Source organism: Antedon bifida, chromosome 7 (genome assembly GCF_963402885.1).
Source record: "Antedon bifida chromosome 7, ecAntBifi1.1, whole genome shotgun sequence".
In the NCBI taxonomy this organism is placed as follows: Eukaryota; Metazoa; Echinodermata; class Crinoidea; order Comatulida; family Antedonidae; genus Antedon; species Antedon bifida.
Window position 1 is genome coordinate 2,858,461 of NC_136232.1, and position 13,941 is coordinate 2,872,401.

The 13,941-nt window shown below is 33.1% G+C and overlaps 1 pseudogene across 1 annotated transcript; it reads right to left on the bottom strand.

The window, feature by feature from the left end:
- Positions 1 to 5,606: 5,606 nt before the first annotated feature.
- On the bottom strand, positions 5,607 to 13,101 carry LOC144848144 (alpha-2,8-sialyltransferase 8B-like; annotated as a pseudogene). The gene is made up of 5 exons (XR_013613827.1): positions 13,042 to 13,101; positions 12,184 to 12,231; positions 10,400 to 10,447; positions 9,104 to 9,612; positions 5,607 to 6,800 (listed from the first exon to the last, which is right to left on the bottom strand). The product of XR_013613827.1 is annotated as an alpha-2,8-sialyltransferase 8B-like (transcript).
- Between the last annotated feature and the right edge of the window lie 840 nt (positions 13,102 to 13,941).

Consider the following 13,941-nt stretch of genomic DNA (forward strand, 5'->3'; position numbering starts at 1 on the left):
CAGGCAAATAATGATAATTCAAATATAAAAATTGCATATTTTATTATTATTACCAACTACTTAAAATTACCAGTCGTAAGAAAGTGAACTTTTCGTAGTCCGATTGTGATGAAACTGAAACAGAATTGTTCAGCAATATATTTTTGTTGTCAATTAATCATCGACGCAGACATGTCAATAGAACATTCAGACTGCGCATACGATTTCTACATGGTTACGTTTTGGTCTCAAAAAATGTAACAGTTGATTCGCAGCGTTTTACAGAGGGCCGCGGTTAGAGACACGGAGTTCAATGAGCGTGTTTGTTTTATTGGCAGCAGTGCTTTAGTATAGGCAAGCGCGTTGTAAAATCGTTTGATGTCACCGTCGATGCATATCCTTCTATTCTTTAATCCATGGTATGACCTGCCAAATAAAACGCCAATAAGGTACATACCACCACCGACGGGCACACAACAGGGCTACACCACCACACAGAACAGGACAGGGTCTGGGTGGGAATTAAATAAATGATCCATTCAATGTTTGATTTGATTGATTGATTGATTGATTGATTGATTCTTTTATTTTTCACACAACATTCATAAAAATATAAATAAAAAATTAAGTACAATAAAGTGTGAAAAACAGGATAACCACAAGAAAGCAAAGCTTTTAATCTGTGGCACCCTAACTTAAAATATAAATTTACAAATATATTACAAAAATGTTTTCATGTAGTAAATAAATGAAGGAAAATACAACGTACTATAATATAATATATATATATATATACATCACAGTCTCAGAATATATACGAAAATGTAATTAATTAAGTTAAAGTTAGACATATTTTACAAATGTTGTTTTCGCAAAGATATATTGTTTCTTTATAACTATTAATGCATTTATTTAGTAATAGTTTTTTAAATATTGATATATTTTCACTCTCTCTTATATTTCTTATAAGTTGATTCCATAGCTTAGGTCCTCTATATGCTATACTTTGCTGACCCATATTAGTTGATTTTAATTTTATACAATAATTGTCTTTATTTCGAGTGTTATATGCATGATAATTATCAAATAAACTGAATAAAGAATTAAAACATTTTGGAAGTTGTCCTTTTTGGTATTTAAACATAAAATTTAAAACACTGTTTTTATACAAATCAAATATATTAATTGTGCCCGTTTTCACAAAGAGCTGAGAAGAAGGATGATGAAAGTCTACCTTACAAATAATCCTAAGAGCTCTTTTCTGAAGCAAAAGGAGGCGATCCAAATTGTCTTTGTTTCCCGCACCCCATACAATAATACCATATGTCAACACTGGTAATATAAGTGTCTTGTATATGGTAAGTAATACTTCAGTAGATACTAAATGTTTTATATGACACATGGCACCAATTATTGAGGATGCTTTACAAGAAACTGCATTTGTATGGTGTCTAAAGTTCAGTTTCTCATCAATGATGACACCGAGAAATTTAGTATATGGTACTCTATCTATTGAAACTCTATTTATTGAAAGTACAAATTGGGATGTGTCAATGTTGGTATTCTTTCCACTAAATAACATATACGTAGTTTTGGTTGTATTAATATTTAATCTATTAGTTTTACACCATTTCTCAATTTTATTTAGTTCATTTGTCATTATTGTAAAGGCAGTGACGACATCATTGTGTTGTAAAAACATATTCGTATCATCTGCAAACATTATTAAATCAACGACATTACTTACAGAAAACATGTCATTTATGAAAATCAAAAACAGCAGGGGTCCAAGAATTGACCCTTGTGGAACGCCTTGTTTTATTATTTTGGTTACAGACTGACACTTCCCAATTTGTACGAATTGTTGTCTTTCTCTAAGGTAGCTTCGGTACCAATCAAGAACCACGCCTCTTATTCCATAATGGGGCAATTTTGTGAGCAATAATTCATGATCTATCGAATCGAACGCCTTGGATAAATCCAAAAATACGCCAATCATAAATTGCTTGTTGTCAACGGCTGTCGTTATTTTATCAAGGACTTGTAGGAGGGCGTGGTTAGTTGAATGACCTGCCCTGAATCCATATTGAGATTCATGTAACATATCATATTTACACAAAAAAGCGATTGTTTGGTCATATACGACCCTTTCAAATACCTTAGATATACATGGTAATATCGATATCGGTCTATAATTTTCTATGTTCTCCCTTGCTCCTTTTTTATACACAGGAATTGTTTTAGCAATTTTTAGTTGACAAGGAAATACACCCGATTGAAGGGATACATTGATTATATGAGATAACGGTTTAGCCAGTATATCTGAGTTATTTTTTATATAAATGGTACCAATGTCATCACAACCACTTGACTTATTTACATTTAAGTCATCGGATCGCATTAATCGCATTAATGATATCGGACTCAGATACAGCTCTAAAAAACATTGAATTCAAAATGTCATGTTGTATTTTATATTCGGTGTTACTATTACGGTTATCATCACCTGTCATTTGGTCACCTATATTTATAAAGTATGTGTTAAACGCATTGGCTATGGATGTTGGGTCATTAAGTTGATAGGAGTTGATTTTCATTTTTTGAGGCATGTCTTGATGTTTCTTCCTACCTAATAATGAGTTTATGACACCCCATGTTTTCTTTATATTACTCTTGTGCTTTTCAAATTCATTTTTGTAATAAGTAGTTTTTCTTTCTCTTATTATTGATGTTAACTTATTTTTATATTTCTTATATTTAGATTTATTTATATCTGTTGGTTTCTGTTTATATTTGATGTATAATTTATTTTTGGTACAAAGAGATTTTTGAATTCCATATGTTATCCACGGTGATTTAATTGTATCTACTTTTAACCTAACTCTTTTTAGTGGGAAATGCTTATCTATCATTGTTTTTAAAGAATCTGAGAAACGTTTATATGATTCATTCGCATTTTCAATGCTAGTTACATATTGCCAATCATAGCCCTGTAATTCAAGTCTAAATTGCCGTTTTTGTTGATCAGTATAGCTTCTTTTTATTATAAATTTTTCTGATCGTGGTAATGAATAATTTTCTGAATCATCCATGCAGAAAACTGCAAAGTGGTCAGATATGTCGTTAACTAATATCCCTGTGTTAATATTTTGGAATTCCTGATAATTTGTATAAATATTGTCAATTACTGTTGCGGTATCTTTTGTGATTCGAGTGGGTTTATTGACTAGTGGAATGAAAGATTCTGTTAGCATGTTGTCTACGTGAGTTTGAACATTATTGTCACAGTTATATTTTTGTAGATCTAGGTTAAAGTCACCCATTAGGTATGCCTTTTTATTTTCATTGTTTATCATGTGCATTAATTCAATAAGTTGATTATTAAATGTTGGAATATGGGCTTTAGGGGGCCTGTAGATTATTCCACTTATAATTGATTTATCAATATTTTTTAATTCAATTATAATGCACTCTCCCTCGTTTATCATAGCAGACAAGTCATTTCTTATTTGATATGATATATTTGAGTGTATGTACAATGCTACACATCCCCCTGTCTGGGTTTCTCTGTTTTTAAAGATAGGTGTATAGTTTGGAAGTGTATATAAACCAAGGTGATGTTTGCTTGAAAGCCAAGTTTCAGTAAGTCCTATTACATTAAATTCAAAATCGAGAGAGGATACATAATTTTTAAATTCTTCAAATTTGTTAACAATACTTCTACAATTTAATGCAAACATAGAAAAACTATTAGTTGACGTTTGACTGAACGTGGATTTAAATGTATCAATACTAAAGTAATAGTTTTCCTTATAGTTAAATGCGGTTGTATTTTCGTCTTCATAATTAAAATTATCAATATTTAGAATTGAAAACATATGATTTCGTTAATATAAATAAATATCAGTTAATTATAGGGCCTAATGACAAAAGAAATATTTGATAATAAATATAACCTTATTTGCTATATCTGTACATTAGCTACCCGTCATAAAGTATTTTATTTTACCGTGACCCCTTATTAATGAATGTAGTAATACAAATTTATATACAATTTTATAAACAACCCCAACTTATATGAATGCACTGTATGTGACAGTTCACAGCAATGTGGGGCTGTGTATAATAACATGACATGGATAGTATTTTGTCCAAATTACATAAATACCATCTCATGTTAAATAAGTGTGTTTCTTACTAACAGAGTTTGGTCTGGTCACTTTGTAGGTTCACGGTATAGCCTCCCATCTATATATAATGATCCATTTCTAAATACAGGATGTCTTCCTTCATTGTATGCTTTCAACATTATGTCTCGGTACTCACGTTTCTTCTTGGCATCTGCTGCTGTAAGGTCCTCCATGGCATAAAAATCTTTATTTTTCAGTGACTTCACCTTCTTAAGAACCTCGTTTCGTTCTGGCCTATAGATAAATTTAGCAATTATTTGCCTAGGTTTTTGGTCTCCTCTGGTCTGTTTACCGGTTCTATGGGCGTTTTCAATGTTAATATCCTTCAAGTGTAGTTTATCGCTTATAAGTGTATTTAGTTTATCTAGTGTATTTTCGTTCTCTTCTTCATTTATTCCTCCAAATCGTAAATTAAATCCTCTTGAATATCTTTCCATTCTATGAATATCCCCTTCTAGGTTGCTAATTTGCTTATTTTTCTCCTTCAGTTCTGTTTCTATGTTGTCAATACGTGTATTTAATCTACTTACACTCGCTTGAGTTTCCGTAGTGGATGTTGTGTAATATTCCAATGACTGGTCCATAATACGTTGTGTTTCTTCCACTTTTGTTATTCTTTCTATTAGTACTTGTTGATTGGATTTGATCGACGATATTCCATCTTCGATTCTTTTATTAATATCAACAAACATTTCTTTTAGATCTTTTCGCAGGGCCTTAATTTCAGAAGATGACGTGTCAGTCCTCAAGTCGGTAGTCGCGGGAACTTTAAGCTGACGTGGCATAGGCGTTGCCTCAGTAATTTCAGATATTTGTTTAGATTTCGCTCTAGTAGCACTCATTTTTTACAATCGACTTCTTATTTTACTTTTATTTGATTGTAGAAGCTGTTTAAAACTTACGTTCAGTTTATTTCATCCTTTAACTTACTTTTGGGAGTTCGATAAGATTTAGCTTTGACGGAGCTCAGTAACTGTACGTCTTCATTTACATAGCGCCCTCGATTTGGCGGAGAAGCTAGCCTATCATATCAAGACGAGTTTTCATGTTCTTGGGAAAAATCTCATCAAATGTTTACTACTTACTAGGCATATAAAATCATTTCTAGCCTTTAAAAACTTTCATCAATGTACTCAAGTACACATTGTCTAAACGTAACATAGCGCATGCGCATCGTCTTAGATGTCGAGTCTTTGAAATTCTGAAATATGAATATTAAAACAACGTACGAGTGAGTAGCCAATGGCATGCGGCTGAAACTAGTCAACTGGATAATTTATGCACCAAGAATTCTTGGTGTCAAACCACGTGACTTATGCGTGTTTCCCCAGACGGAGTATCCAAACTCAAGTAATACACGTATGAAACGCCATATGTGCAAAAATATTTATATTTTTACAAAACTCCGTCTGGAGCCCAGACTAGACTGCTGCATGCATGTCCTGTTGTGCGTCCTGGTGGCATGTCCAACGCACGTCGGGAAAATAATATATTGAAATTCTTTGAATGAGGTTTTAATAAACATGTAATATCATATTTGATTGAATTTTACAATGTTGATATACAAAATATATTACTAAAAACCGTAATGTTTAAAGTTCATACAATTGCCTACTGAGGGCGCAATTTATTTACTTCGTTCGTGGCTAAAAACGATTATTGTCGGCGATGTTTTGGACCCTATATTTCGAAAAGTCAAATTTTCATAATTCTTTCTTTATTTTAATATTGATACAAAATATTAACAGGCAATGTATGCTATTAACTTCTAATGTTGCATCGTTATCCCTAGCTAGGTAGTAGGCCTATATACTAGTATAGTATGTGTGTGGGCCGGGTCATTAGGAGTTAATGCTCCTACCCTGGAATATGTACATGTACTGTATACTGTAGTTTAGTTTATGATTATACTTTTGTTCTGTACAGAAGGCCAGACTATATTTACACAAAATGTTTACTACTGATTGTTAAACAAAAATAATAAATCATTATATCTGAAGAAAGAACAAAAATGTCAAAAAGTCGAGCGGCGTTTTTTGTAAGAAATATTTCTTGTTGATTGTATTAAATAAAAGTTATACTGTAGGGCCTACAGTATATATATATTATACTAACAAATTTCAAAATTGTTTTACATACAAAAATAATAATAGTAGTAACTTAACCCTTAACCTAACCTTATATGATACAGACACCACATGTGATATAAATGGAATTACCAAATATTCCTATGATACATCGGAAATAGATAGTGTGTGGAGATACAACAGCACTGAAAATCGGGTACATGTGTACAAAAATCGTGCCCGCGTTATTTTATGTCTTTTCGGGTTATTGACGTTTTGTACATTTCTTGATATCTTCATCTATGAACTCTTCAATCTGCACTTATCTGAAACTAGACGGATTGCTCGACTTTTATTTAATGATTTAAACAGTTTGTATTCAGCTGGCATGTGGTGTTTAGTGGTATAATTCAGTGTTCGGTTGTCATAGTAATGATGTTTCAACGGTTGACCATTCGGTAGTTCATAAAATGGGTAAAAACCATATAAGGAAACACGCCTGCACATTGTAGCCGCTGCAGTGTACATGATTAGCCCCAGCGAAGGGTTATTAATTTTCCATGATCTACAAGAAAAAACATATTATGTGTGTCAGCGCTCCTTAATAATAATCAGGAGATATTATACAAATAATGAATGTTTATGAGTGTAATGGTACAAATAATGGCATGAGGTGAATGATGAAAGGTTATATTTCAACGAGGCGAAGTCGAGTTGATATATAACCTTTCATCATTCACCAAATGCCATTATCTGTACCATTACACGAATATAAAAAATTCATTATTATTTGTTTTATATCAAATATAATATGAATTTAAAAGTAGGAAGCAGGACGTGCAGATAGTGAGCACATAATGAGCAAACATGGCCAGGATAAAGGAATAAATGGAGAAATCTATAACATTCTATAGATAGTTTAAACAAAATGGTGATATGTAGCACACTTTTTTCACACAAAACCCCTACTACACTTACCGACCGACCAACGAAATTAAATAAAGAGGAACATACGTAGGCAGTGACCACTATCTTGTTGCGAACTACAGTAAAAGTTGAATACAAATAGCCAAAATACAATACTTAAAAGCTGGAAACCAATCAGAGCAATATTCACCAATGAGCTAAACAAGAAGTAATTAAAAGGATCCAATATTTTAGAAATGCATCGAAGGAAGAAATGAAGAAGAAATAAAGTTGCAGAAAGAAATAGACAAGAAATGAGAAAATGTGTATAACAAAACAGCAAAAAATGAGTGTACAGAAAGAGCGGACACATTCAATGGTTAAAATATCAGTCTTGGATTTATAAGTTTAAGTAATAAAGTATAGCATCAGAAAATACGATTAAGGAAAACGGGTAATAATGACCATGGATTAAAGAATAGAAGGATATGCATCGACGGTGACATCAAACGATTTTACAACGCGCTTGCCTATACTAAAGCACTGCTGCCAATCAAACAAACATGCTCATTGAACTCCGTGTCTCTAACCGCGGCCCTCTGTAAAACGCTGCGAATCAACTGTTACATTTTTTGAGACCAAAACGTAACCATGTAGAAATCGTATGCGCAGTCTGAATGTTCTATTGACATGTCTGCGTCGATGATTAATTGACAACAAAAATATATTGCTGAATAATTCTGTTTTAGTTTCATCACAATCGGACTACGAAAAGTTCACTTTCTTACGACTGGTAATTTTAAGTAGTTGGTAATATTAATAAAATATGCAATTTTTATATTTGAATTATCATTATTTGCCTGCCATCTTCTGTCATTAAAAATTGCGTTAATCTATAGAATATTAAATTATGCATTTGACCATGTATGTTGTTAGCGTGGCCGGTGTTCACCCATACAACAATCGTGTTTTTAATATATGGCTAAGCAGTGGTTTCTTCATAAATCTCCTTAATTATCGATGTGATTATATTTAAATTGTAGTGCCTGGTGATTGGCTAGTGGTTATGTCATCCACATCACATCCAATCACCGGGTCTAATTGAATGAAAACAGCGATCCCTGATCCGGGATTGGCTGGCTATGTATAGTTGCGATTCGTTACCTAGCGGTCGTTTTGAAAAGTACACGCAGGGCAAACTTAATCACGAACAAACAAAGTACCTATTATTATTCACACAAGAAGTAAGACAACGGTGAGTATATAGATCATGATTACACGTTGTATCTACTACACTTAAGATTAGCCTAGGCCTACCTAGGCAGTATCAATGTCGGCAAATCATATGGTTTACTATAGTAAGCCTAGAAGAAAAGGCCTAGGCCTAGTATCCTTGCTGATTTTGTAATTTTACATGTAGGGCTAGGCTGAGACAACAAATAGTTATTGTCTCAGATGTAGGGCTACTACAGGTCATAAAATGCTACTTTAATGTCATAAAAACATTAGCGTAGATCAATCGCGGCAGAAACCTATACTAATTATAATTATAGCATTTACAATTCCTCATCAGAAAGGTTATAACTAAATTCGTCGTCGTATAAATTGTTCGTCGCCGTTGTTGCTAGCGCTAAAACATCATGCCACCAAAGAACGCGCGAAAGAAGCGTAGCCAACAAGGTTAAATGTCGTTGCACATGTGCAGTAAACAATATATTAGGCACGCGACCGTTTCGTTGTTACCATGCGGTTAATTAAACTGATAACATTGTGGGCGGTCCGCGGTCTGTCGGCGAGAGTCAAGGAACCCTTGATCTCACGTCGATGCATATCCTTCTATTCTTTAATCCATGTAATGACATACAAAGTAGATGTAATGGACAAGAACGCTATATCCTCACGAAGATGATACGAAACGACAGAAATAGAAAAGCAATAAAGAAGAAAAAGCATGTCACTTACCTTTTAACTAGTGGCAGCATACCTCGGTACGAATATACGATTCTAACTGTTAAATTATTCTGTTTGATACCTTCTACAAGATTATGTGCGTAGCTTATATTCGTGGCGGTGTTCAATTTAGAAATCCATATATATATGTATCATGTAGCTCTTTAAACGTTTCGTATGAAGTTCTGTAGCAACTATTTGAAGTGTTTGTTAGACATAAACCGCTTTTGATACTGGCGACCCCATTGAGCACCATCATATCTATTTTACTACCAACGTCTTGTTCAAAACCAATAGTTTGTGCAAGATTTCCTCTAAAAACAAAGTCGTGTGCATCTATTTCACGTCCACAACTGCTGTTTAGTAGAATACCAGCACTGCCTACAACTGCACAGGTTCCTTGCATAGGAATACTGTCGATGCCATCTGGTAATTTGGTCATACTTTCATTTTGGTTGAAGCCATCTTTGTAAATTAGTGTTAATAGAGATGGTTTGAATCCAGCCTTCTGAAGCCGTTTTCTTTAATAGAAGTACAACAATAGAAATACAACAGTTTGCATTATATACAACAAATGTTCGTCACCAAATCTGATTTTAATTGATGTAGAAGTCTATCTGCTTACAATGAAAAAGTAAAGTTATGCTTGGCACTTATCTAAGCAGACCAGCATACATAATTGGTGATGGCAGACATTGGATTATCGAAAGGAGGCTGTAATATAAGCGGGGTAAGGTGGGTATGAAAAATGGAAATACCTATATAATGCTACTATGTGTGAACAGTGAAATGATTACCGTATCCAGTAAAAACGAAAGCAAAAACTTACCTCATACGCAATGCTTTCCTTTCTTTAATGTGATTATTCAATACTTTACTAAAAAAAAGAATATCATATGATAAATTATAATGAATAAACGTAAACAAAATTCTCTTTTGATAAAAATTAATAGCTAACATAACATGATCGGAGAGTTTTCGTTTTGGCAGCTCCCTACCAATTAATTTTCATCCGACAGTTGCTATTATGAACTCTTTTAAAAACTTCACTGAAGACTTCTGAAGTGTCTTCATTTACGGTATATATAGGCATATCTTTGCCATTTCCTGTTTTACTGTCGGCCTACAACGAATTTAGAGATTTAGAAACGTACCTTATTGTTGTGGGTGGGTATGAAAAATGGAAATATCTATATAGTCATACATACAAGTTCTATTTAATAGGATAGGTAGGAAGGTATAATTCCATTATTATTATGAACAGTGAAATGATTACCGTATACAGTAAAAACGAAAGCAAAAACTTACCTCATATCTAATGCTTTCCTTTCTTTAGTGTGATTAGTCAATACTTTACTACAAACAAAATAATGTGATAAAATTATAAAGAATAAACGTAGGCCTAAACAAAATACTCCTTTTGATAAGAAATAATGCATAACATAACATGATCGGAGAGTTTTGGCAGCTCCCTACCAATTAATTTTTATCCGGCAGGTGCTCTTTTCTTTTATTGATAAATGTGGATGATGGGGGCTTAATTTTCGATACTGATTTTGGTCTACATAAGACTACATAATGATCCAAGAGGCCAGGCGCAGGTTCTGCAATTGGGATATCATAAAAATGCACCCATTCAGGTATAAATTAGATCCAGGATAGCTTGGCCTCGCGTCGGAGTTTTTACAATCTGATGAAGTGGAAAGCGTTTTAAACTGATATCCTTCATACGGCATACAGCATTCTGATGTAATGTAATTGTAGACGTTTCTTCTTCGTTGTGGACTTGATGAAAGTGCTTTGTGTCATTTCTACTGCTCTATTATTCGGTCTGTTATGGAATATGCGTGCCAATTGTTGTTTACCGTACTAACTCTTGAACAACAAAACAATTTAGAAAGTATACAAAAACGAGCAGTTTGGTGTATTATCCCGGACGTACCATATGGCACTGCTTTGATCTCAGGGTTTAATCCCACTTGAGCAGAGATTAATTAATCTATGTAAGAAATACTTTGAAAAGATACAGAATAGTGAGCACCGATTAAACCCCTGACCACCCCTATAATTTAAGAAATAAAAAAACAGTTCACTCTCCAAAAAATAAGATTAGCGAGGTCAAAAATGTATTATCAATAATGGTGTCTTCCACAAATGGTGAATCCATATAAATGGTTATGAATAGATACAGTTGTACCCCCTCTTGTAAATCAGTTAGCATTAATTTTTAATAACTACTAGCACATTTTTTATCGTTTTTACAATTTTATATTTTTATTCTGTATTTAACTTGAAATTCCTTATTTGTCTCCCAATTGTGTAAATTGCTGTAAATAAATTAAATCTAAACTAGGCCTATTTGCAAATATACAAATATTTTTGATACTAGAATTACCGATTTTTATTTAACTATCATTTTAACTCAACCCATTTATTTGAATTCTTTCTTAAATTTGTACCAGTTCCCTTTCTACTTTTAAGGTTTAGATTTTTATTGCTTTTTTCCCATATGTATTTAGATGTTATGTATCCTTGTCATACAATTTTATACTTGTCTGTTCTTTTTGTTCATTTTATACCATGTAAAATTCAATATCTGTTTACTTAGATTGCAATAAAGATTATTTGAATTGAATTGTCTTCATTTACGGTATCTATACAATTTTGCTATTTCATGTTTTATTGTACAACGAATTTAGAGGTTACGTTGGTCGCTCATATAAACGTACCTTATTGTTGTTATTATTATAACTACATTTTACATCTATACATAGTTATGCCTTTTTGTTCTGTTTCCAAGAGTAATAATAATCTCTCTGGGTCAATGATATTAATTTGTTTGTGTCATTATTATTCAAATAAATTTGTCAATGAATCTGTATCTTGTAAAAATAACACCACGATCATTGTATTATAGTATACAACTTATGTTTGGCACTTGCTATCATACATAATTTGTGATGGCAGACATTGAATTATCGAAAGAAGGCTGCAATATAAGCGGGGTAAGGTGGGTATGAAAAATGGAAATACCTATAAGCCATACAGTGAAATGATTACCGTATCCAGTAAAAACGAATGCAAAGACTTACCTCATATATAATGCTTTCCTTTCTTTAGTGTGATTAGTCAATACTTTACTACAAACAAAATCATAGGATAAAATTATAATGAATACTATACATATAGTTATGCCATTTGTTCTGTTTCCAAAAATAATAATAATAATCTCTCTCCTCTCTTTCTGTTATAATAACACCTAAATACATGTTTGATTGGACGATTGTGGGTCACATGGCGTGCAATAGTACTCACTATTGAACGGTCGTTCAATAGTACTTTTTAAGAAAAAAAAAAATGATTTCGCGGACGAAACAAAAATTTACGAATACATTTGAACCTCCGTGAGCGGCCACCTCCCGTAAGCAGCCACCTTCCTTAACGGCCGCACTTTCAACAACCCGTTTGTTCTTCCTATCTAATTAGTGCATTTGATACCTCCCGTAAGTGGCCGCGGCCTAGGCTTAGGATTGCTTGGGAGTTCGTTGACATAATTAACACTACAGTGTAGGTGTGATTATATAATCCAAATAAATATAACATTTAATATATTATAAAAACATATATAATTGTTTTGCAATGTAAATTATGTTACAAAAGTTCAATGTGAATCAATTGTAGGCCTATCTTTTATTGTGATTCAATCAATTTAATTGAATTGAAAGGAATATATTTAGATGTTATATAAAACAAATAATTAATTATTTGTATATTATTGTACAACGCATTTAGAGGTTGCTTTGGTCGCTCATATAAACGTTCCTTATTTTTATTATAAGAAGTACAGTTTACATTATACAATATAATATGGTCGCTCATAAACGTACCTTATTGTTATTATAAATTTATATAGGCCTAATAGATTATAACTACATTATACAATATACTACCTTGATGTTGGTATTTCCAGATTTGCGCTGGTGTTTAACAAGCCCCTGAAGGTGCCATTTTGTTTCCTAAAAGTTTAAAATAAAAAAATAGTATTATCGTAAACAAAATTATTATTTGTATTATCTATATAATTTTGACATTTCCTGTTTTACTGTACAATGCATTTAGAGGTTGCTTTGTTCGATATAAACGTACCTTATTGTTATTATTATAACTACAGTTTACATTATACAATGGTCGCTCATATCCTAAATATAAAGTTAACTTATTGTTATCTATATATAAATTTACGTAAGGGCAAAATTCGGTAAATCGTGCGTTACTTCTAGAACAATACTATTACTGTAAATACGTATTAACCATTTTGGGTCGCCATTTGAATTTACTGTGAGTGTGGGTACTGTTAGATATAGCCATACTGCGTTTTATACGGCCATACTGCGTTTTATACGGCCATACTGCGTTGAAACACCCAAGTTAAGCAACGTTGGGCCCGGTTGCGTTCTGGATGGGAGACCGTCTAGAAATCGCGGCGGGTGCTGTATATACTGGAGAGTGATGGTGTAATGGTAATATCGGACTAGCATGTAATAGGCATGGGTTCGAGGTTATCTGTACCATACTAATTGCATCCTTAGGCAAGATGCTTTACTCTCATTGCCTCATCCTTCGGATGGGATGTAAAGCCGTTGGTCCCGTGTACTTAACAGTGCACGTTAAAGAACTTGGTACACTATTCGAAAAGAGTAGGGGATCGTCTCCCGGTGTGCTGATCTGGTAGGCGCTGCACTGCTGGCTGCCGTGGGTCCGTGGAGGGCCTAATCCGAATTTCCTCAGTTTCCAGTTAAGCTTGAGGACAAATATAAATACCTTTACCTTTATATAAACACATGTAAAAT